The 14,545-nt window shown below is 42.6% G+C and overlaps 1 protein-coding gene across 13 annotated transcripts in view; it reads left to right on the forward strand.

The window, feature by feature from the left end:
* zbtb16a (zinc finger and BTB domain containing 16a) overlaps positions 1-14,545 on the forward strand; it is a 204,967-nt gene that overhangs the window by 41,890 nt on the left and 148,532 nt on the right. The gene's annotated exons all lie outside the window — the stretch shown is intronic.

The following is a 14,545-nucleotide window of genomic DNA, read 5'->3' on the forward strand; positions in this document are numbered from 1 at the left end:
TTTACTTCCTGTTTTTTTTCTAGTAGTTTTTTTTTAGATGAGGCCAGTTTACAATTTCCCAACAGTTTTTATTTTCTTTGATTTTCTATCCTGAATGGGGCAGCACAGAAGGGGGCCGTTTGATCTATCAAAGTTGTACTGATCCTTTGCACAAATCATGTTGCTCTTTCACTGCTTTCTCCAAAGCCCGACAAATTGTTCCCGAATTGCTGTCATTCTGAGACGACAGGGATACGACCAAACCAAGGAGGCTTGGTGGTTGTGGAAATTCACCCTTTGTTGCAGCTGCTTGATACACAATATGGAGATTGCTGTGCATTATACGCTCCCGCTGAAATACAACTCCATTTGAAGTCATTAGCAGTGAATTTCAGAAGCAGTGTATTCGACGCCATTGGCATAATCTTTAATGTACCAATCTAGGGCAGTCTCCACTCCTTGTCCTGCATCTCTGCAGCTCTTGCTGTTCCAATTGGCACAAAGAAAGGAGACATTGTGTGGCAGTGCAGAGAACATGGGTGCAACGGCCATGAAGCGCCAGTGCTAACATGGGCGTGATGTTGATATTAAACCTGGATGGTGTTTGGGGCAAAGAACCTTCTGCAACGGAGGGTCTTGTAACTCTGAGCTCGTGATGAAGGTCAGACAAATAGCAATGAGTCAAATGACTTTGATGTCAAATTGGTATTGGTTTATTATTGTCACTTGTACTGAGGTACAGTGGAAAAACTTGTCTTGCATACCGATCGTACAGGTCAATTCATTACACAGTGATGTTAGTACAGAGTGCATTGAGGTAGTACAGGCAAGAACAGTAACAGTACAGAGTAAAGTGTCACAGCTACAGAGAAAGTGTAGTGCAATAATGTACAAGGTCGCAACAAGGTGGATGAATGTTGGCCTGAATGTCAACTGCTTTCTTTTCCTTATTTTGGAAGAAGTTGCTATGGATACTTTTTCTCTCCACCTTAACATCCTAACAGTCTTGGTTTAACATCACATCCAATGAAGAGCACTGCTCTTTCTGACGTATCAGCCAAAGTTAGACTCCCGTGTGCTGGCTTGAATGTGACCTTCTAAGCACGAGCTGATGCCCAGGCCAAGCTTGACACGGGCTCATTGTTTCTTCCCCACCGCAGCGAGATAGAGAATATTCACTTCTGGATCTGGAAAGGAAGCTTCAACGAGAACATAAGAAATAGAAACAGTTGTTGCCTGTACCGTCCCTCGAGTTTGACCTGCCTTTTAATATCACAGTAAATCCAACGCATCATCCACATTTTATCCGTGGCTTTTGGCATGCCAGAACACCCAAGGGCTCCACAATCATCTCTAGATAAAATATTATGTTTTATTTGGAGAAGGGATTTTGAGGCCCATTTTAAAGGAGAAGGGAAAAAGGTGTTTAGAAGCAGAATTTGAAGCTTTGGTCTAACATAGAGCTGCTGCTAATGAAGTGAAGGAAGTCAAACAAACTACAAGGTAGAACTGGAAAAACAAGACCTATATTTATTAAAAAGAAATCACGAGACTCTCATTTTATTTCCGTCACTAGACTTTGATATGAGGTTATTCCCCTACGGCACAAGCCTCTGAGCTGCTATTATGTTTTTGCGTCATTCTGGTTAATGTGGGAAGCTTTCATTTCATTTTTAAATCCTTCCCCTGCTGATTTTATACGATCATGGTGATGGAGAACTCAGCAACACACAGCAGGGAGAAGTTTAAAAATAAAACAACAGCCTGAAACCTGCCTGTATATCAAACAGAAAGCTACATGCTTGTCAAATATCAAATCCCAAAATGCTAGTTTCTATTTTCTATGGAAGATATTTTTGTTTTAACTTTGTAATTATGTGGCCCATTACTGGATTCGACACTAACACAAAAAAATTTACCAACGTGCGTTATTTAAAGAAAGGCATCTTTTATCATTACTGGATTCGATGCTAACACAGAAAAATTTACCAGCATGTTATTTAAAGAGAGGCATCTTTTATTGCCCTAAAGCATGAGGTAGCCAGGAGACAAGTTTCAAAGTGCAAGCCCTTTATGTCATTGGACTTGTCATGATGATTGGCCCAGAAGATCCTCTCACTAATATTAATCTTTAAACCAATAATACCATTTACACATATTTTTAAAACCTTTCTGAAGAGCCCTGGCTCTAGTTGCGCTCCACTAAAGTGGTTGAGAAGATGAAGCTGCTCGATTCTTATTTTGAATATTTAGATCGGCTGTATTTGTAGAATTACAGAGAATATTCATACCATGGCATTGCCACTAGAGGTAGAGTGAAAGCAGTTGAATAATCTAGAGAGTAGAATTGGTTTATTATTGTCACATGTACCAAGGTACAGAGAATAACTTATCTTGCATATCGTTCATACAGATCAATTCACTACAACAGTGCATTGAGGTAGTACAAGGTAAAACAATAACAGAATGCAGAATAAAGCATAACAGCTACAGAGAAAGTGCAGTGCAGGTAGACAATAAGGTGCAATGTCGTAATGAGGTAGATTGTGAGGTCAAGAGTCCATTTTATTGTACTAGGGAACCATTCAAGAGTCTTATAACAGCAGGGTAGAAGCTGTCCTTGAGCCTGGTGGTATGTGCTTTCAGGCTTTTGTATCTTCTGCCCAATGGGAGAGGGGAGAAGAGAGGATGTCCGGGGTGGATGGAATCTTTGATCACGCTGCCCGCTTTACTGAGGCGGTGAGAAGTATAGAGAGAGTCTGTGGAGGGGAGTCTGGTTTCCGTGACGTGCTGAGCTGTGTCCACAACTCTTTGCAGTTTCTTGAGGTCATGGGCAGAGCAATTGCTGTACCAAGCCATGATGCTTTCTAAGGTGCGTTGATAAAGATTGGTGAGAGTTGACGGGGGCATGCCAAATTAACAAAACCTGGAAAAAAAATTATTTGTTAAGAAATCGTGAGACTTTCATTTTATTTCCGTCACTAGACTTTGATATGAGGTTATTCCCCTACGGCATGAGCTTCCAAGCTGCTGTTATATGTTTGCATGTTTATACCACGCTTGTGTGCCTCCAATCCTCCTTCAGTCTAACCCTATCGCCACTCCCTCCTCCCTCTTGTGGTTTGTTGTGGGTTCTTCGTGAACTGGTTTGCAGAGCCGAGTGGCACTCACTCCATTCTTGCAGAGGTGGAGCAATTGTGGCAGTTGCCGCTTTTCTACAAACAAGGTGCAATAATGTTGCATGTATGGCTGCATGTTGCAGGCTCTTAAGATGGCCGTAGTCTCCAAACTTATGGCAGCATTTTTGCCAGGGGTTAACAGCCACTGACCATGCTGCACAGCTTCTCCTTCAGTTCACCTATTTTGTTGACCTCCTCCCACATTCTTGAGTAAAGAAGTAAATGCAAAACATATTTAATGTATGTATATTAGCTTAACCTTGTATATAATGTATTATGGATTGCTGCTCTTATGGTGTGAATCTAATCAGCTTCTGATAATATCCTTTCAAATGGTATTGGTTTATTATTGTCACTTGCACCGAGGCACAGTGGAAAAACTTGTCTTGCATACCGTTCGTACAGATCAGTTCATTATACAGTGCAGATACATTGAGTTAGTACAGAGTGCATTGAGGTAGTACAGGTTTTAAAAAAAACTGGTGTCAAGTGCAGTTAATTCTGTGTATATGTGACTATGTTCATACTAGGTCCACTTGCATCTGGGAAAAATTTCTATCTTTCCATTGTCTGTGAAGAGGCCATGTGTTGAGCTGTATACATTGAATTTGCAGCACACAAAATTAGAGCAATTGGACCAGTGTTTGTGGTTCATGTGTTCTGTGTTTTATCTTATCATATCTTTGTCATCGAGTCATAGAAAGATTCAGTAGGGAAACGGGTTCTTCAGCCCACTGAGTCCACACCAACTGTCAACAACCCATTTATACTAATCCTACTTTAATTTTATTCCCCCCACATTCTCACTAACTCCCACAGATTCTACCATTCAATTACACACTTGGGGCAATTTATAGTGGTCATTTAACCTTCCAGCCTGTATGTCTTTGGGATGTGGGGGAAATTGGAGCACTCGGAGGAAACCCACAGGGAGAATGTGCAAACTCCACACAGAGAGCATGTGAGGTCAGGGTTGAATCTGGGTTTTCAGCACTGTAAGGCAGCTGCCCCACTGTGCATTAATTTAGATTTCCACATGTACATCTAAAGAGAATAGACAGAGTGAATGCACACCGTCCTTTTCCCAGGGAAAGGGAATCAAAAACTAGAGGGCAGAGGTTAGAGGTGAGAGGGGAAAGATTTAAAAAGGACGCAAGGGCAACTTCTTCACACAGAGTGGTGGGTATCTGCAACAAGCTGCCAGAAGAAGTGGTTGAGGCAGGTACAGTAAGAGCATTTTAAAAGACACTTGGACAAGTATGTGGATGGGAAAGGCTTAGAGGGATAGGGGAGAAATGTGGGCAAATGGGATGAGCTCAGATGGGCATCTTGGTTGGCATGGACCAGTTGGGCCGAAGGGTCTGTTTTGGTGCTCTATGACTCCATGCTGTTCACTTCAATTATCCCTTGCTAGTGAGATTCACATTCTCTTGGCAAAGGAGTTTCCCCTGAATTCTTGACTGGATTTATTGGTGATTATCTTTATGAGCCTTGCTATAGCATTAGGTTGAAGTAGTGCTGGCCACAGGCCTATCATTGTTACTTGCGGTTCTAGTAATTTGAGGTGATAAATTACAAGAATCTCACAGAATGGAAAATGGTAAAACATTAAAGTGTCCTGGGTTAAATGTTTTCATTTTTTGCCTGTAATGTATTGGAACTAATGCATTAAATGGGCTCAGGAACAACACTGTGTGTAAACAAAAAAAAAAGTCCAGTGTGTCTGGAGCTATGCATTCCTTTTTAGTCAGTTAATACACAACCTGTTGCTGTTTGCTCAAGGCCTTTTGTCAAGCAGCCATACGCACGTACTCAGGAAGATTTTTTTCTTATTTACTTGTGCAGTCAGGTGAGCTGTTGAAAGGCCACCTGAATGCTCGGTTGTCCTGGGTAGTTTTAGCCGGGGGTGTTGGGGAGGTGGTGGATGATGGGATTCTAAGGTTGTACGGTCACATTGCCTTTCATGCTTCTGGCAAGCGTATGATTGAGAAGCAGTGAGCTGAGGAATATGTGACTGGTAACCTCTCTTGCATCACCTGCTTGAAAACTGGTTGAAATAATGGAATCACAAATCGGCTCCAACACTGACTTACAAAATCTCCAGAGATGTTTTGGTACTTGTTTGTTCACATTAAGAATATTACAAAATTACAAACTCTCGCTTCCTTTAGCAGCACTCCCCACTTTCTCATAATTAGTTGAATTTTGTTTATCCATGGGTGCCCAGGTTTGATCTGTTGATCTACTGCGCCTGGTGATGTTGCCGAATGGTGAGAAGCGTGCGTCAGGTGCACTGAGACCTGCCCTGGGTGAGCCTCTCATGGGTTCTTTTACCAACTCCTCCACAAGAGAACAAGGGGGGAGAAAACAGAAGAGTGTGTTTATTGAGCCACTGCACTAATATATTCATCTCCCTTCCTCCTTCCCAGCCACACACCCACCTTAATATAATGATTGTCTCTTTATCACCAACATTCATCGCTCATTAATTGAGAAATTCAAGTTGTCTTGCATGTGGTACAAGAACATGGTGTGGTGATATAGCTGTTATGATACACAGGTGATCCAGAAAGTATATATTCAATGCCATCACTCAACGTATGACGTAGTTGAAAATGTGACAAGTAATTTGTGCACAGCAAGCTTCCTCGAACAGCAGTTGGACAATAGCCGAGTAATTGGTTCTAGACATTTTGGTTGAGGGACAGAAATTGGTTCTGAAGCCCAATGGATGCAAGTCAGCCAGTTTGATTTTTATAATCCAACTTTCTTTTGTCAAACTGTATGCAAATGTTGAAACGACGGTGATTCTTCTTCTTTCAGTTCAACATAACAGCCACTTCACCATGCCATGCATCATCTGTGAGAAGAGTTGCATTTTTCAATTAATGAGTGATGAATGTTAGTGATAAAGAGAGAATCATTGTACTAAGGTGGGTGTACGGCAGAGAGGAGGAAAGATGAATATCAGTGCAGCAGCTCAGTAAACACACTGCTCTGTTTTTCCCCTAGTTATCTTTGCTGGTTGGCTCTGTTAGTGAGATAAATATTTCCCTTTTGTTTTCCGGACTTGTAACTACACTGCCCACTTGCAATTTTCTGGTTTTATCTGAGGAGAGGGGCTTGGCTGACCAGCCTGCATAAAACTGGCCTATTTTGCAATAGGCCACAGCTGGAGCGTTTGTTCAATTCTGGTCAAATGCTTTAGGAATGACTTGAAGGTCCCAGAGAAGGTGCAGGGAAGATTTATGAGAGTGATTCCAGAGATGAAAGATTTTGGCTACAAAGTTCAATTAGTGAAACTTGGTGTGCTCCCATTGGAACAGAGGAGTTTGCGAGGAGGTTTGGTAGAAGTGGACAAGACCATGAAGGGGTAAATAGAGGAAAGCTATTCCTAGGGAAGAAAGAGGGAAGCAGATAGTCAAGGACCAGGGGCAAAGCCTGAAACAGAAGAGGAGACAACGCACAGGGAATGTGAGAGTGGGGATGATCTGGAACTCGCTCCTTGTAGGGATTGTGGAAGCAGAGTCATTCAGGGCTTTGAGAAGGAAATTGGATAGGTACCAGAAGGAAAGTAATTTGTGGGGCTGTGGTGAATGAGGTGGGGGAAGGGACTGAGTAGATTGCAAGGAGCTGGTACAAAGGTGATGGGCTAAACAGCAGTCCCCTGTGCTGCAACAATCAATAAATCTAAATTAAACCTAACTTGTACACTTCAAAGAAAAAACATTTTTTGGTGTAATCACAAACATCCGAGGCGGTGATATGAAGGCTGAGCCCAAGGGGCAGCATGGTGCATTATCCCAACAGGCTTGTACCTGCAGATTAAAACCTTATTGCTACACCTTTTGGTGGTTGTGCCTTCAGCTACAAAGGCCCTCTCTGGAATTTCCTCCTCAAATCTCTCCACCTCTCTACCTTGCTTTCCTAATGGAAGCATTGCTTAAAGCGATCTATCATCCATGTGTAGTAGTGTGCCAACTGTTTTATCCAGTAACTGTACTTGTGAATAGTCATATATCACTAAAAGGTGTCACTGTATTTTGTAGCAATGGAGAGAGCAGTTACTTTGCAGTGTGTAGTTTCCAACTAACTGTTTGTTGTATGTTATCTTCGCTCTGTTTCTATCTTTGTAGGGTAGTACACTGCTTGTGCTTCTGTGAGTCACTGTGGGAAGCAGAGCCCCTTGGGTCCTGCCTTTGTATGCATGGTCCCCAACAACTGCTGTTGTGATCTCATTTCTGCATTGCCTCCTGCAGAGTGGAATCTAACTCTGGGTTGCACTGTGAATGTTTTAACTAATTACTTGCTGGCTTCATCAATCTTGAAATCTGATCCCAGCAACTTAATAGTTAAATTTGGATCTCGGAAGTTGGATTGGGGGAGAAATGAAAAAGGAGTCTTTTTTAAATAGAAGTCACTCCCATTTTATACAGTGTGTTTCAGACCTTCACAATATCTCATGGTACTTTGCAGGCAATGAAATATATTTGAAATGTGAACAGTATAGAAAACATGCAGCGAATTTTCTCGCACAAGCTCCCACAAACAGCAAATGACAATGCTGAGAAATCTAATTTTGAGTCATTGATAAATATTGAGAGAACACTCTACTCATCTCAGAAATGGCCTTCTGTGTTACTGAGATAGTAGGTGGGACTTCATTTTAATCTCTCATCTGAAAAGTGTCACCATGAATGGTACAACGCTGGAAGTATTAGGTGAGATTAATTATTTTTTGTTCAAGTCTCTGCTGTTGGGCTTGAACCCATGACCTTCAGAATCGAGAGACGGTGGGGCTATCAACTGATCCACAGCTGATGTGGGAGAAATGTGAAAATGCTTTAAATGGTTGGCAGATTAATTTGCTGACATGTTCTGGTTCCCACAATACCGAAAGTGTTCCCACTTATCCTTCAGCACCACAACAAGTGAGTATCTCTGGCTGCCTGTAGTTGTGACTGCAGCTCTGTCCATGAGCTCTTCCTGACATTGACAGAGTTGTGTGGTCTGGAGCAGTGGAGCCCACGTTGCTAGCCTATACCAAGGGCACTGTCTGAACTAAAGTGCCAGCCACAGGAGAAGCTTCTTTGCTCTCCAAGTATGGAGAACACCCTTCATTTATCAAATCACATGATTCAGTCCTTCAAGGCTTTGCTGGCACTTTACCCAGTAAGCTTGTACTTTATAATCTTTCAGTGTTTTCCCCGTTTCTAAACAATTTTATAGTTACTATTGGATCTGCTTCCATTGCCCATTCTAATAGCCCATTCTATTTGCTTGAGCTTGCTATGGAAGGTAAAGTTGTCTTCGTCCTCCCACACTGGTTCTGTTATCAGTGATCTGTTTGTTTTAATTTCATAGCTGTTCTTACTTTAGTCTGAGCTCCATTGACCATAGCCAATGGGAGAGGAGTTAAGTTGCTTTTTATAACCTCTCTACACGACCAGGCCTTGGGTCACCTGCTCCAATATCTTGTTTGTGATGAGGTGTCAAGGTTTATTTGGTAACAGACCTTGGGCTGTTTATTATCAGTAAAAACACAATATAAATGCAAACCATTATTGTTTGGGTGTGGCAGTGTTAGAAAGGACTGAGCTCAGTATGGTGATTCACATTAAGTGTAAGAGTGAACTCCAGATTAATATTCAAGATCTAATCTATCAAAGTTAGCTGAACTGTACGTGTTTTAAACTAAGCCACTTCTTGCTGCAGTTTCCCACTGCCCACATTTGTACATGTTAATGCAGAGGATGGAATGACTCCCAGAACACAGGACCTCCCAGCAATTATAGTACAGTGTAGACCAATAATAATAGCTGTTACTGGGTGCAACCAACTGGATCAGTGGGAGTGAGGGGAGGTGTTGAGCCGGGTGGTGGAGAAACAAACATTCTTGCATCCCAGATTTTTTTTTGATGTACTTCGTTCCTCCCTTCCCCCACTAACTTGTTTCGTGTGTATACACCCATTCTTCGTACACAGCAAACAGCCAGATTAAACACTAATATTATTTTTCTGTGAGCGGGTTCTAAGTAGGGGGTGGGTGGGGAAGGTATCTGCCTGAATGTTTTGTTTTTGAAGTGCAGTGGTAAGCTTGCAGCAAGCTGATGAAGGTGGCATTGCTGTCTAGTTTGCCAGATTTACTGTTGCCAGTGTAAGCATGCAGGTTGAATCATTGGCGGGAATTAATATCAAATTCTAAACGAACTGAGAAAAGTCTGATTGGTGAGGGTAGAATGGAAATCTTGCAATGCAAGTCAAAGAGTGGCAGATTCAGTGGGGGTGCAGTTAATTGTGAGAATATTGCTTAATCATTTTGTTCATTCATTTCTTTCATGCTTTCATTCATCCACCTACTCTATTCATTCACGTTTTTTGTGTGCTCATTCAACCTGTGGCTGATGAAGAGACTGCAGATGGCCAGGCATAAGCCTTTGGTGGAATTACTTGTACTACTTGCGAGTGGGTGGTTTAGCAAAAGGGGGAGCGACGCTGCAGATTCCAAAAATTAATATATTCCAACAGGATTCTTTTCTGTTTGTTTTGTAGTCCCGATGGGAACAGATGGTTGGTAGACTGTGTTTGGCTGTGCTGATGGAGAATTGGTTCCCTTGAGAAAAGTTTTACTGCCTGGAACTCTAAGTCTTAAGTAAACATCCTTTGTACTTTATTTTGATGAGATCTGAAGGTGGATGTCCTACAATGTAAAGCAAAATAAAGAACTCAACTAGAACTTGCACCCAAGTTTAGTTTATGCATTGATGTGGTGCATTTGTACGTCTTTCCCCAGCCCCCCTATTGGTTAACCGTTAGAAAATGTGCGGTTTTGGAAGGTCTCTTAATGGCTTAATAGAGGCTGTCCCAAGTGTATTTTGGTGCTTTTCAACTAGGAAGATGTTACCATGGGTCCCTCTTGCCTGTGTTGGGGTGCTATAATTAGGTAGTCTGCAGTTGGATGGGGGAAGGGAAATTCCTCAAATTTTTGTTTCATCCTTGCTGGAAATTGGGAGCGTGTGGGATTTGGTTCAGCTGTGAGTAAGGTTGCGGAGTTGGGATGGGCCTAACTTTTGTGATTTAACCGCATACCTCCTAGCTCTCCCAGAAAATTGCGGTTAATGGAGGATAGTTCCATATAAAATATGTGCATTAAATCAATCTTGGTCACTTACTGTACCAACCTTGATTGACATTCTGGCTGTTTATAATCTCATCACCAATTGTAGCCTTACTTAAAATGGATCCCAACTCGTGAAGAGTTTCTCTCTCCAGTTCTTTTTACCCTTGCTTGGAGTCAACTTTCTCTGATGCACTCTTACAATCATCTTCTTCATCTAAGTGGCTTTCTCTGATCTGTGAATTGAGCTGCTATTTTTTTAAATTCTGGGTGGGAATTTAGTCTAATCTTATTTATGACACAAAATATAAAGCATTTGGTTTATATTCTTCCCCTCTGACTTTGTCTGTTTAATCTTCGTTTCCTTTCTCCTTTTTCTGTTTAGTTGGATTCTCACTTTCTGATGCCTTTGCCCATTTATTGACCAGTGTACCTTGTGATCCGGAGAATTCATCTATCAATCCATTTTTCCTTTGTTCCGTGGTAGCTTTCTGAAATTCTCCAACCTGATTCATGCAAGAGCAGTACAGTGGCACAGCCAGTAGAGCTGCTAGCGCACAGTTGGATTGGTCCAGGTTAGATCCTGACCTCTGTGCAGAGTTTACACATTCTCCCTGTGACTGCATGGGTTTCCTCTGGGTGCTTCAGTTTCCTCCCACATCCCAAAAGAGGTGTGGGTTGGCAGATTAACTGGCTGCTGTAAATTGCCCCTGATGTGTAGGTGTGTGGTAGAATCTGGAGGGAGTTAATGGGATTGCGAGTAGAATAAAATAGGATTCATTTAAGTGGCTTCTTGGTGGCTGGCACACACTGATTGAAGGGGCTGTTTCCATGCGGTATGAACCTGTGACTTGACCATGTCTTCCGGAAGGTAGTTTTACATAGGGCAGCAATGCTACCAAGTGTGTTATTCAAAGGTTAATTTGTATTTTTTTCAAAAAAACATACGAGGGACCTTGCTGTTCTAGTACTGTCAGTACAAGATTTCTCCTCCAATTAGGTGAAGTTGTTTGCCAGAGTAGGCCTTCGTTGACTGAACAGCTAATAGCATGTTTGGTCTCTGATAACAGGATTGCAAACCACAACCTAATGTTTTAAATGTTCCCTGCCACAATTAAGTGGGTCCAAGAGACCCATAAATCTAGAGCTGAGTCTGACAAAATGAACATAGTCAGAAAGGTAAGCCTACAGCTCTTCTGGAATGGTGTTTTTCTTTTGGAAAAAAGAAAAGACAAATTACTTTATTGCTAATTCAATGACTTTAACAAACTCATTTTTATTCAATACTGTCACTGCTTGTAGCTCTATATATATCATTCCCTCTTTAACGTGCAGTGACTTGTAGTCAAATTGATGTGGGTATGTGGATTAGTAAATGATGCAAAAGAAAATCTGTGCAGCAAAGTTTATTTATTGGGCTGTGGGCATCACTGGCACGGCCCAAATTTGATATCTATCCCTAAATGCCCTTGAAAGTGCCAGTGAGCTGCCACCTTGGAAGGCTGCAGTCTTTAAAGGTGGTCCCACAGTGTTGTTGAGAGTGTTCCGGGACTTGGCTCCAGCGATGTTGGAGGATTGTGATGGATTTTCCATCAGGATGGTGTGTGACTTGAGGTGAACCTGTGACAGGATGGGGGGTAGTATTTTCATATGTTTTAGCCCTTTTTGTCCTTGGTGGCCAAAGCCATGCGTTTAGCAGGCGCTTTCAGAGGAACCTATGTGAGAAATTGGAAAGTATTTTTTTGATGGTACGAACTACAGCCGCTGTGTGCTGATACTGATAGCAATGAATATTTAGAGTGATTGATGGGTGCTTTGCCTTGGATGGTTGAGAGTTGACTCATCAAGGCATCAGGTGACTGTTCTTATCACACTCCAGACCTCTGCCTTGAGGGTGGTTTTTGGGGATTTGGGAAGGGAGTCTTTCGTCAGAGTATATCCAGCCCCTGACCTGCACTTGTAAGCTGGTCCAGTTGAGTTTCTGGTCAATGGTGAACACCAGCCGCCCTCCATTACCCCCAAGGATGATGATGATGATAATGTGGGACTTGGCAATATTCTTGAATGTCGTGTAGCTGGTTAGACTCACTTGTTGGGAGATGGTGGATGCCTGGCATTTTACTTGTCACTTCTCGACCCATGACTGAGTGTTGTCCAGGTCTTGCTGCATACAGGCATGGACTGCTTCATTTGCTGAGGAGTTGTGAATGAAATTGAACAATGTGCAGTCATCGGTGCTCCTCTTCAATCACGGCCATTTGATGAATGTCATTGATGAGTCAGCTGAAGATGGTTGGGCCTAGGGCACTGCTCTAAGGAACTCCTGAGGCAATGTCCTGGAACTGGGATGATTTACCTCCACCAACCACAACCATCTTCCTTTGGTGAGATATGAACTCAAACCATTGGAGTTCGTTCCATTCTTACAGCCTATTGATTTCAGTTTTACCAGGACTCCTTGATGCCACCTTCAGTCAAGTGTCGTCTTCTACAAGTTTGCAGATGATACCACCGTAGTGAGCCATATCTCAAATAATGAGGAGTTGGAGTACAGGAAGGAGATGGAGAGCTTAGTGACATGGTGTCATGACAACAACCTTTCCCTCAATGTCAGCAAACCAAAAGAGCTGGTCATTGACTTCAGAAAGGGGGTGGTGCACATGTTTACCTGTTTACATCAATGGTGCTGAGGTCGAGAGGGTTGAGAGCTTCAAGTTCCTCAGATTGAACTTCACCAATAGCCTGTCCTGGTCCAACCACGTAGACACCATGGCAAACAAAGCTCACCAGTGTCTCTACTTCCTCAGGAGGCTAAAGAACTATGGCACGTTCCCTTTAACCCTCACCAATTTTTACTGGTGCACCATAGAAAGCATCCTATCTGGATGCATCACAGCTTGGTACGGCAACTTCTCTGCCTGGGACTACAAGAAACTGCAGAGAGTTGTGGACACAGCTCACAGAAATCAGCCTTCCCTCCATGGACTCTGTCTACATTTCTCGCTGCCTCAGTAAAGCAGCCAACATAATCAAAGATCCCATCCACCCCAGACATTCTCTCTCCTTCTCCCCTCCCTTCAGGCAGAAGATACAAAAGCCTCAAAGCACGTACCACCAGGCTCAAGGACTGTTTCTATCCTGCTGTTATAAGACTATTTAATGGTCCCCTAGTGTGATAAGATGGACTCTTGATCTTGCAATCTACCTTGTTATGACTTTGCACCTTATTGTCTACCTGCACTGCACTTTCTCTGTAGCTGCTACACTTTATTCTTCATTCTGTTATTTGTTTTACCTTGTACTACCTCAATACACTATGTAATGATCTGTATGGACAGTATGCAAGACAAGTTTTTCACTCTACCTCAGTACAAGTGACAATAATAAACCAATTTAATTTAATTGATGCCAAGAGCAGTCAGTCTTCCCTCATCTCGATTCAGCTTCTTTCCATGTTTGGACCGAGGGTGATTTAAGCCTATAGCTAAGTGATCCAGATAAAACCCAAACTGGACATCAGTGAGCAGGGTATTGATGAGTAAATGCCATTTGATTGGGCCATCGAAGACATCTCCATCACCTTGTTCATAATTCTGAGAGAACTGGTCAGGCAGTAATGAGATAGACTGCATTTGTCCTGTTTTTTTTTTTGTGTGAGCAGGACACGGGCACCTTTTCATATTGTTGGGTCCGTGTTAGTGTTGTACCTGTGCTGGAACAGCTTGGCGAGAGATGCAGCAAGTCCTGGAGCACTGGTCTTCAGACCTGCGGCTGGGATATTGTCTGGTCCCATAGCTCTTGCTTCATCCAGTGTTCTGAACCATTTCTTGACATCATATGGAGTGAATGGAATTGGCCGAAGACTGGCTTCGATGATGGTCAGGGTTTTGGGGTGGAGCCTAGATGGATCATCCACTCAGCACTTCTGCTTGCGACTGCTTTAGTGCTTGCGTGCTATGCCCTTCCATCATTGAGGATGGGATGTTACTGGAGCTGCCACTTTCTGTTATGTTTAATTGTCCACCACCATTCACAACCAGATCTGGCAGGACTACAGAGCATAGATCTGATTTACTGGTTGTGGTGTTGCTTAGATGTGTCTACTGCATACTGTTCACAGATGAGAATGTAAGAAACAAAGCCCTGGTGGACTACATTGCCACTAAAACTTGCTCTGACACTCGGTAAGATGCTGCTCGTAATGTCCATCCTTCTGTCTGTTCTCCCATATCCTCATTGATCAATCTCAGCCTTGCATTCACTTGCTCAC

Source organism: Pristis pectinata, chromosome 27, assembly GCF_009764475.1.
Source record: "Pristis pectinata isolate sPriPec2 chromosome 27, sPriPec2.1.pri, whole genome shotgun sequence".
Classification (NCBI taxonomy): domain Eukaryota; kingdom Metazoa; phylum Chordata; class Chondrichthyes; order Rhinopristiformes; family Pristidae; genus Pristis; species Pristis pectinata.